This window comes from Alligator mississippiensis, chromosome 13 (genome assembly GCF_030867095.1).
Source record: "Alligator mississippiensis isolate rAllMis1 chromosome 13, rAllMis1, whole genome shotgun sequence".
NCBI lineage: Eukaryota > Metazoa > Chordata > Crocodylia > Alligatoridae > Alligator > Alligator mississippiensis.
The window spans coordinates 55,231,821-55,241,956 of record NC_081836.1 but is presented as its reverse complement, the minus strand read 5'-3'; positions in this window follow the sequence as shown (position 1 = coordinate 55,241,956).

Sequence of the window (10,136 nt, the reverse complement as noted above, 5' to 3'; positions counted from 1 at the left end):
CTTTCCAATGCTCCACACCCTAAATAGCTTCCAGCGAGAAGGGCTGGACATAATTGCCTTCTGAACACCTCGTTACCTTTCCTTTAGCCATCCAAAGAATGTCTCCCAAGAGCCGTGAGTGTCCTCCTCCTTGCCCAGGGGTGGCCCTCAGAGCGCTTCTAGCCCTTTGTAATAACGACCTACAATGACTGGCTTCATTACACAGGCATTTCACGTGGCCATGGATTATCTCGGCTAGTCCCAAGCAATTCTCATATTAGTAAAAGCCATCATGCGAAACTCAGTTTACCAGAAAAAAAAACCTGGTAGCAGACAAAGGAACTTAGTACCTTGCCGTGTGGCCCAGTCTACATATTGATCTTCTATCACCTCAACTGATGACAGCTGTGCTAATTATTCAGCCTGATTATATCTGGTATGAAAAAGGGAAACGGTGAAAAAAGAGGGGAAAAAAGAGCAGGTTTCACTGACAAACCAGAGAGCTTAATGAGCAATCAATAGCAGCTGGTCAGGTAACAATGCCCCTGGGTCTTCTCTTAATGCTTTTTTGTTGTGCATTTTAATCAAGTAACTGGCCAGCCAGATTGCAGAATAATCCATCACCGCCTTTTCACAGTTGCCCCCAGTGATCCAACTGAATGCAAAGGATGTGGCAAGCTTTGCACTTTGGCATAAAAATCAAATCACAGGTGGAAAGCACAAGATACAAGAAGGCACGCAAGGGGGGGGGGGGTCTTATTCTCCTGTCCCTTGCTCTGACGACACCGCCAGTAACAGAATATCACCGCTGGAATCGGTTTGGATACAGCACCTTATTACTCAGGTAAAGCAGAGTCAGGCTCCCAGTTACTATTAGCAAAGGTACTGAAGTCTATTTAATCATTAACTGCCCTTCTGCTGGGATCACTTGTTTCGCTCAGGAAGAGTGGAGGCCAGAATCAGCTACACCCTAATTTTGCTGGGATAAGTTATACTCAGGATGTATATCAGTCTAACTATCAGCAAAGATGACTTACTGCAGACCTGTCCTCTAGGGAACAAGGACCCACTCCAGTGTGAGCTACCAGGCGCCCACCAAAATAGACAAGGAAATCTATCCTCTTCACTTGGTGGGGGCTCTCCCCTGCTATTTACACTGAGAAAGCAGGAAAGGGCATTTCCATCAAGTTACTTCAGTTTGACGGCAATGAAAAGTAATAGCAAACTCCCAATCAAAGCAGCATGCTCTGCAATGCTAGACAAACCAGTTTTGATAGATACTGTATAAAAGTGCTGTGCCTCTGTGGACTGCAGCTTCCAGGCATGACTGTAAAGAAAAAGCCAATGATTAATAGATTCAAATCTCGTTTGGAAATCTGATGAGATTTCTGATGCATCCCGATTCTGACCAGTCAAGAAATAAAGCCAGAACAGACTTTCCTGTAGCATTGTGGTACTAAAAGTGCCAGTGCTGATATATTGAAACTAGCCACTGAATTGAGGAAGTTAACCATTTGGGGGGAGATTTCAAAATGATGTGGCTTATGTTTGGAGTTCACATCCCTCTCTCTAATAAGACCATCACCACGGAACTTGAGCATCTATAAAAATACACTTTAAGAAGTCTTTTAAATGTTCTCCACGTGCCTTCGTTTCCTTTTTCCCCCTTTCATTTGGATCATAAACATGTTCAGTTATTTCTGGTATTTATAAGGAAGCACTGCCAATCCACCCATCAGGCGTTGCCATAGTGAGAAAGCTTTTGCAAAGCAATAAAAAATAAAAAAAGGTCTTATGCCTTTTCCCCCCATGATTTGCCTCACTTTCAGCCTTCAGTGGCAATCCCACCAGTGAACATCCTAGGATCAAGAGGGTAACACCAAAGTCAGACCAAGGCAGGATACCCCAATCAGTCTCACTAGTGAACATCCTAGGATCAAGAGGGTAACACCAAAGTCAAACCAAGGCAGGATACCCCAATCAGTCTCACCGGTGAAACTCCTAGGATCAAGAGGGTAAGACCAAAGTCAGACCAGAGCTGAATACCCCGATTTCAAGCAGAGGAAACTCCACCAGAGCAAATACTACCGGTGACAGTCTACATCAGGAGTTGCAATGACCCCAATCACTTGCAGTCAATAGTTAAAGTGAAGCAAATCCCCATTTTAGACAAGGCAACATCTTTCCATCTGTAGCATGAGTTTCTCGTGCTCCACAGCTGTTGACCCATCCATAAGGCTATTGCTATTGACTGACCATCAAGAGAAAACAGGGCACTGGAAAACAAGCAGATCATGGCTGTAAATGCTTCTTACCGCATGGAAAACCCACTGAAGGAAGCAAACTTTCCTCGTCCCACTGAAAGGGGGCTAGCAGCATTCACGTTTCCAAAGATGCCGCAGATGAAATGAGAAAGAAAGGCAGGGAACGAGGGGCTGATCCCCTTCAGTAAACAGCTAGCCAGCTATGTAAGTGTATCACCACCTAATCCTTCACAGCCCAACATATCAAGCGGCACAAGCCAACCCTCAAGCAATCCCCCTTTATGTCCCTTCCTCCATCAGCTGTTGTTCCTCTAAGACCTTAATGCAGAGCAGGTGCTGGAAGTCACTGCTATTTAAAGTGTTATATCCATTAGCCCAGGTGACAGCCTGACTCTACACTAGAGCAGCCATCTCTGGGCCGGCCAACAGACTTGAAGTACTGCCTGCAACAGTGGGAAATGCTGGTACATAAATCCCAGCACCTGCGGGCGCTAGTGACTTCTGAGCAGCATCCTAGATACCCAAGGGATTAACATGATATGACCTCTTTCCTCGCTCCCCCTTGCAAGAAACCGAGAAGAGCCTCACCCTCATGGACTAGCTTTTCATTCTGGATTCCTAGACCTGTCTTCCACAAACAAATCCTGGCCTGGGACAGGCTAGGTGCTGCCACAATACAAATTATAACCACGTGGCATCGGAAATAGATGGGCCCTAATATTCAACAGCAAATGAAAAAAAAAAAAATCCAAGAAACTGGTTCAAAAGGATTCCCCATCAGGCCTCAGAGCTGAGCAAGTCATGCAAGAACCACAGAGCCCCGAAGACAAGAAACTCTGTGCAATAAATTTGGTCACTGCCTTTTATTTGAGCGAGCTACCGATTTGATGGGAAGTGCTGGAAGAGTGTTACCTGTGGCTCTTTCGTTCCCTCCGTGCAGATGTGCATAGAAGAAAAACCTCCACCTTGCAGGGTCAGCAAGTTTCAGTAGGCACCTGGGTGCCAAGGCAGGTTGGTCGAGTTATAATTGGCCGTAGCTGGCACACCCTGGACCTGCTACATTCTTCTGAGCTGAGTGGCATGGAGAAGTACAGGATTGCTCCCTGACTTTGTAAACATTAGGAAGTCAAAGGAATTATTCCCAGTCTGGTCTTTCAAATCCAAAGTCCCTCTTATCAGTGAATGCAAAGAACAAATATCAGCACAGATGGGAACCAGCTTTGGCAGAGCATATCTCTGTTTCTGGTGGGGCACGAACCACGATTGTATCAACCATACTCCCAAATAAACTGCAAAGCTCATTCCTCTTGAAACCGTGCCAGCTGAAATCACTTCCTAGTGTATCAGTACCTGCTGTAGCTCAATTTCCCTATCCAACGTGTCCAACTACTAGGCTGACTATAGACAGACTATAGCTGAACTCCCCCTCAGGAATCTCTTAAATGGTTGCAAGGCAGGATTAAGGTTGGATTCAAGCTATATTTCAGCCGTGTTAGACTTCACTCCTTTGGAAATGGTGCCTCAGGTCTGATGCATGAGATGAATAATCAGTGTAGCACTAGGGAAAATCAAGTAAACGAGAATCGCCCTGTGGGGTGGAAATCCCACATAAGACTCCAATGAGCTGGAAAATTGTTTAGGATGCCTGCTGAACTAGGCTTTTAATTGTTTTACACGGAGAAGGCTCTGAACTCCTGGAAAGGTCTGGGCTGTAGCTCAGAAGTGAGTTCATCTGCTGGAGCCACCTTCATGGCAACGCACATAACGGCACGTTGCTCTGCATGACTGTAGACTGCTCTTCGCTGTCCTTGCAGTTGTGAAACATCATTTATTAGGCCCTTTGCAAACAGCGGGCCTGGACCAGCATTGTCAGCGCTCATGATTTCATCACAGGTCTCATGATGGATGGCATTGTATTCAGCCCCCCCCCCGGCTCTGGAGTCATGCGATTGCATCAGACTCAGGTTTCACGATGGAAAAAGTACGTTTCTAGTCCTCCTCTTGGAAGAAAAGCTTTGATACACACCCAACAAGGCAAAGAAGAACCTGCGTTTACTAAATCTGATGAGTCTTGGAGCCAGCCTCGTGATGTCCAAAGGCTTGAGGTTGGCCACCGACTGGTTCTCCATGGCCTTGTGCTTTGTGCCACCATTTTACACCTGTACAAAATGTATGGAAAACCTCACCAACCCAACCCTCTTTTCAAGTAAAACGTTTAAGCTCTGCTTACCTGCTTTCCCGAATCGGGCGGCATTTAAATGCACATGGCAAGAATCCCTTGAAGTGGGGCTTTAATGAATCTATATCGGAGAATCCAGTCCAACGTGCACAGGAGGACGACAGCCCAGACGAGATTGTGCTGCTGAGCCAGTTGAGAAACCAAAGAGTAGCTATCGATGCTCTTGCTGCTCGGGAGCAAACTGTCTTTATAACATTTCTCTATGGGCCCGCTGTAAATAGGAGCTAGCTCATTTTCAGGAGATAAATGTGTGTGATCAGCTAATGCAGGATATTGGCACATACTGGTGGGCCGGTTTCAGCAGAGGGAAACGCCAAGTGAGACGAAGGGAGCAGTCTGAAACACAGCCTGTCACAAGACGAAGGAAGTTAAGAAACCTCCTGTCCATTGAAAACGCCGTGAGGCTGCATTTCACTACGGATCCCATTGTGTAAGCAGCTTATTGACCAGTTGGTTACTGGGGGAGGTGAAGGAAAGATGGCAGAAAGTGGGGTGGCAAGTCAAAAACCAAAAGCAGCAGCTGCTCTTCCAGTGCTAACTGCGCCACTGCCTTGAAAGCTCTTTGATCGGTTCACCCGTTTGATGCTCAAAAAACAAACCTGCGGCTCTGCTTGCTGCTGGGATCTCGCCGGCTCTCGTAATCAAATAGGATTCAGCCTTGTCAAGACTCAGATGGGAAGTCTCCCAGGAAAAAAACAGGCAAGGGAGTGTCATCGATTCAAGAGTGACATTGTCTAAGTGCGGGATTTGTTCTGATTTCAGCTGTCGGCTTGCCACGAGGCTGGGCTCAGCCTGCGCACGCCATTGCTTTCCTGGGTGGGATCAGTGCAGCTACACTGATTGCCGGCTACTGACGGCTCAAATTGAGGTTAATCCCTGGTGCAGACGAGGCCGAAGTGTATGTAGGAAAGGGCTGTAAAAAGGATCTGCGCTGCATCCTGCACACGAAATGAAAAATTAAGTTTCTGTGTGCTTAATTTAGTAATCTCCCCAAGAGTGCTTTTGAGGATTTACTGCAGTGCGCTCAGCCTGCTGCGCTCACGGCACTAAGCTTTGGTTGCGACAGATGCTCACCGGGTTTCCCAGACCCCTGTGCAAAGCTGGATTTCAGACCAGATCTCCTGGTCACCTGGCAAAGCCTGTTAATATTTCCCCGGCTTTGGACCGTTACAAATCCTGGGGCAGAGGACAACGATCTAACTAACCCATCCCGTGGCCACTGCACTCGTTTCTGTGAATTCAGCCTGGAGCCAGGACAAGAGTTCACCTGAATTCCCCCCCAAATCCTTTCGTGCCAGAGTCATCGCAGGGATTTGACCTCCCTAAAGCCCTGTGTGGTTTTTAAACCCGCTGCGCTTTGAGAGAGCAGCCAAATTCCCGGGACCCGGGCTTAGAGGATGGAGCAAGGCATGTTCAGTCATGCTGCATTCGAGAGAGCAGATTGACTCTGAACCTTTCAGATGCCTCTCCAGCACAGCGGGAAACCTTCTAGTAACGTTAATGCGACAAGACAACATGTGCACACAACATGCTGTTACATCCTGCCGTCACCTAAGCTTTAGCATTTGGAGATGGCAGGGCGCTCTGACGCTGCGGAGCTTTTCATGGCTAATGAGCGCTAGGATTTAGAAATGCCAGGTTGATCCTGCCCCCCTCCCGCAGCCAGGTGGCCCTGCTGAAATGGATGATGAGACTCCTCGCTGGAGTAAGGACAACTCACAGGAGGAGGGCTTTGGACCCAGGCCTGTGTTTCATCAATGGCTTTCCATAAATACCGGGAAAGAAACAACTCTGCCCCTCTGAAAATCCTAAATTTATGTTGCAGCTGCTCTGCTAAAACCACCCCTGTGTCTGAATGGAAAGGAACATGCGTGTGCGCGTGTGTATGTGTAGCACGGGCTAGGAAAGCTTCTAAAAATTGTATAAATATAGGATGAGAGAGAAAGTTTTATTTATTGTAAAGCTTTCCTACTCTTCCATGACTAGGAGGAAAAGGATTCCTAGAGCCGGATTGAAGAATCAGGCCTTGTTGTGCTGCTAACTTTCTTTTTGTCCATTGGCTACTGAACTAGAAAGGTCAGTCCCCCCAGTTTGATACTGGGGTTCCCAGTGTGGAAATATCTGGGGCCGGATTAACTCTTTACTGGGCCCTAGGCAAACAAACTCTTGAGCCCCACCGCTGAAGATGAAAATTTTATATGACTTTTTTCACTCGATAATTACAATATGTTAAATAAGCACAAGGTGAAGCCCTTCTTCACTCAGGGCCCTGGACATATGCCTAGTTTGCCTTTGTGTTGATCCGGCCCTGAGTTTCAGCATGGCAGGATGGTTTTTAAAACAAATGTCTTGCCACGTTATCCGGAAAAAAAAAGACGCTTCTCCTTGTAGCACTTCACAAAGCACGTTCAAAGTGCGAACAAAAGCCTGCATGGCACAGCTCACCGAACCAACAAATAGCCAGGCCAGAAATCGGGAGAAACTCCTGTGAAATCGCCCAGGATTTTCACATTGGGTGTGACCGAAATCAGGATCCGGCACCCTCCTATAGAAAAGTCTATTTAAGGAGGAAGCTATATAAAGCCAGACCTTTAGCTAGTATAAGTCAGTGTTGTGCCCCTGAAGGGAGGATTAGGGCTATTTTTTGAACCTGACTTCAGCATGAGTAAATCAGGATGCAAATTCAGCGACGTTTCGCCCAGAAAGAGGTCTAAGAGTGGGCCGACCCTTTCTGCTCAGGAAAGGGTGGTACGGGGAAGCCAAAGCATCCCGAGGATCTGCCGCTGCACCTGCATCCGTGTGCGAGGGGAGAACAGAAGGCCTCAGTGCCCGTCTCCCCTTCGCTCCCTCCGTCCGTATCTCCCTCCTGAATAGATGATTTCAAGAGGAAGACAGTGCTCGGATTCTGTCGGGCTGAACAGCACATCCGGTGCTCCATGAATTATAACAAGCCTGGGCCGCAGTCCAGCCGTCTGCCTCCCCCTTCCATAGCCATACGCCTGCTGTACAGATCATTACCAGCCAGGCCGGGGTGGCAGGAACGCGCACATCCTCGGCCCAAGGAAATAACAGACAAGCAAACCCTCCTCCCTCCCCTCCGCTCGGGGCTGTCCTCTCCAGCTGACCCGCTCCATCTGCTCGGGCGCTGGCCAGGAAGCCTACACAGGGCTCCCTTCTTTCCTACCCCGCTCCCCTCGGGTCCCGCTGAAGCGACGACACAGGCAGCGTTCACCAGGGTCCGGCCGATGCTTCGACCTAAATGAGCAAAGCGATGAGCTGCGGAAGCAAGTGTGAATGCTCGTGAATGCCCTTGTGCACCCTGGCAGAGCAGTGCCTCTCACTTGCCCACGGGCTTTCTCTTCCCCAAGCAACAGTTGGTCTAGAGAACAACCCCCGGCATCGCGGTGGTCAAACAAGATCAAAATCAACTGATGGCAAAAGCCTCCTCCATGACCTTCCCCGCAAATAACCCTTGTGTGCCCGGCAGTCCCTTCCACGACTGCTGACTCCCAGGCAAGTAGGAGAGGGACTCAGGTTGGGGACAGCCGAGTTTGTAGTTAGCATGGGTTTAATTAGCACAAAACACTGTCAGTTCAAGGATCCCCCTTTGATTCATCCCACCCAAGCCCTGCCTCGTCTGACATGCAAGAATTGCTGCAATAATTAACAGAGGCTAGATCCAAACTAAAGAAATGATGGGCTCTGGGGGCCTTTTTGGTCCCCGTTGGCTTGGCAGTATTGGCCAATGGACCCTGCCTTCTTGACTTTGGACTAACAGGGCTCACTACGTCTTTCCGATACCCCCTGCCCAGGTGACTCTGCTGGCAAATGAAAAAGGTCCCGCTGGATCCAATGATGCAGGTAGTTCATTGACCTACTAGGATATGAAAAGGTAGGAGCATCTCTCTAGACACAGGATAAGGAGTCCAAGGCAATTAGCTAACAACAGCTGTACCTAGAAAGAAGCTCTGAAGTGGGCTTTATCATCTCTTCTTGTCAAGAATTTCTTTCTGTTAATAGGTGTGTGTGTCCTTTCCAAGCAGACAGGCAAAAGCACCTGTTCGCACCGATCATTCACAATTTCTCCATAGCCCTTTTTTCTTTTTTCGGAAGTCACAGGCTTACCGCTGAGTCACGGCAGCGCGGTACCTTATCTGTCACCCACGCACAGTTTGCAGGGGAGGGGGGAGATCTTTTTCTTTTCAAATACTTCATAGAAAAATACCAGATGTCATTGTTGAGGCGGCGGCTTCTCAGAATCTGTTCCAGTAGCTGGCTGAGACTGGAGGGAGCTAAGTCTGGGAGCTCGTGGCTTCCCTTGATCCAGATCTACCAGCCACGCCGAAAGCTCTTCTTCATGCCCTTGTGAGCGGGCTATCGCTGGCAGTGAGTGGCTCCTGACGGAAAGGAGCCATCCTCCAGCACAAACGCTGGAAGGAAATAATCTCTCTGGCCAGTCACAGACCTTTAACTGCTGTATTAATTAAGGGGTACTCTCATCTTGTTCCCTCTGCTGTCAATGGCCGGTTGGGTTTTGCCTCTGCTTTCCCTATCATGGCATCTGGCGTTGTACTTGCTATAATTACTGCCGTGCCTGTCTCCTTTATTAGTGCGATGGCATTCTGCCTTGGAGAGCTCCACCCGTGTAATGGGAGGTGTTATTTTAATACCACGGTGTCAGACCGGTGAAACGAGCTCCCACTCATGCTTTGGTTTTGGTTTGGACAGCCCTACCCATGTTGACGGAAATGCTGGGTCTTGGGGTTACTACCCAAGGCAATGGGATCGAAGTCCAGGAGGTGGGCAGAGGACTCCACCCCATCCCTGCTCATGGGCCCGGTGCTTGGATTCATCCCTTCCTCCTTCAAACTCCTCCTGGCTCCTCAAAGCATGGCTGAACCGGGGGAGTAAGGGAAGTGGGGTCCAGACGGCAACACGAGCCCAGTCCTGAGAGACCACAAACAGAGCGAATCCATCCCGCGGAGTATCAGAAACATTTCACCTGCGAATGCCAACCCCCCCGACTACATCCAAGACAACAGGCTAAACCCCCCCCAACTTCTCTTGCTGGGGGCTGTTCCTATACGATCTGCTCCACTGACTTGTGCTCTCCGCTACCAGCCCCAATGCTCTTCCAGGCCCAGTAACCTAAAAACATCCTTTTTGTAGATAACCATCAGACCTGGATCCGAAATGCAGATCCCGTTTCACGCTTCCCATCCCACCCTGAACTTCAAGTGCGTGAGATTCATCCCTCTGCCTTGGCCTATTCTCTGCAAGGCCCCACGAGTCCCGCAGCTCCCCTCCGGTTCTGCATTTCCAGCGGGTTTGGCAGGGCTCAGATGCTGCATCCCCACTCGGCCTCCTCTCTAGGAAGAATTGGCCCAGCTTCTTTTGGTTATGTTATACAACACCCCCCTGCCCACGTGGTCCCGGAGACATTTTCAAGCTAGAGGCTAAATCCTGCTCCTGAACTGGAGTCGGTGACCTCTAATGAACTCAATAACTGCAGAGCGGGGAATCACTTTACACCCCGCTGACGGGCCGTGCCGCCCCTGGCAGGCAGCGTGGCAGCTGCCTGGCAGCTCACAGCAGAGCAAGCAATGGTCCCGGAGAGGACGCAAAGCAAACAACAGCATCCAACTGAACCGACC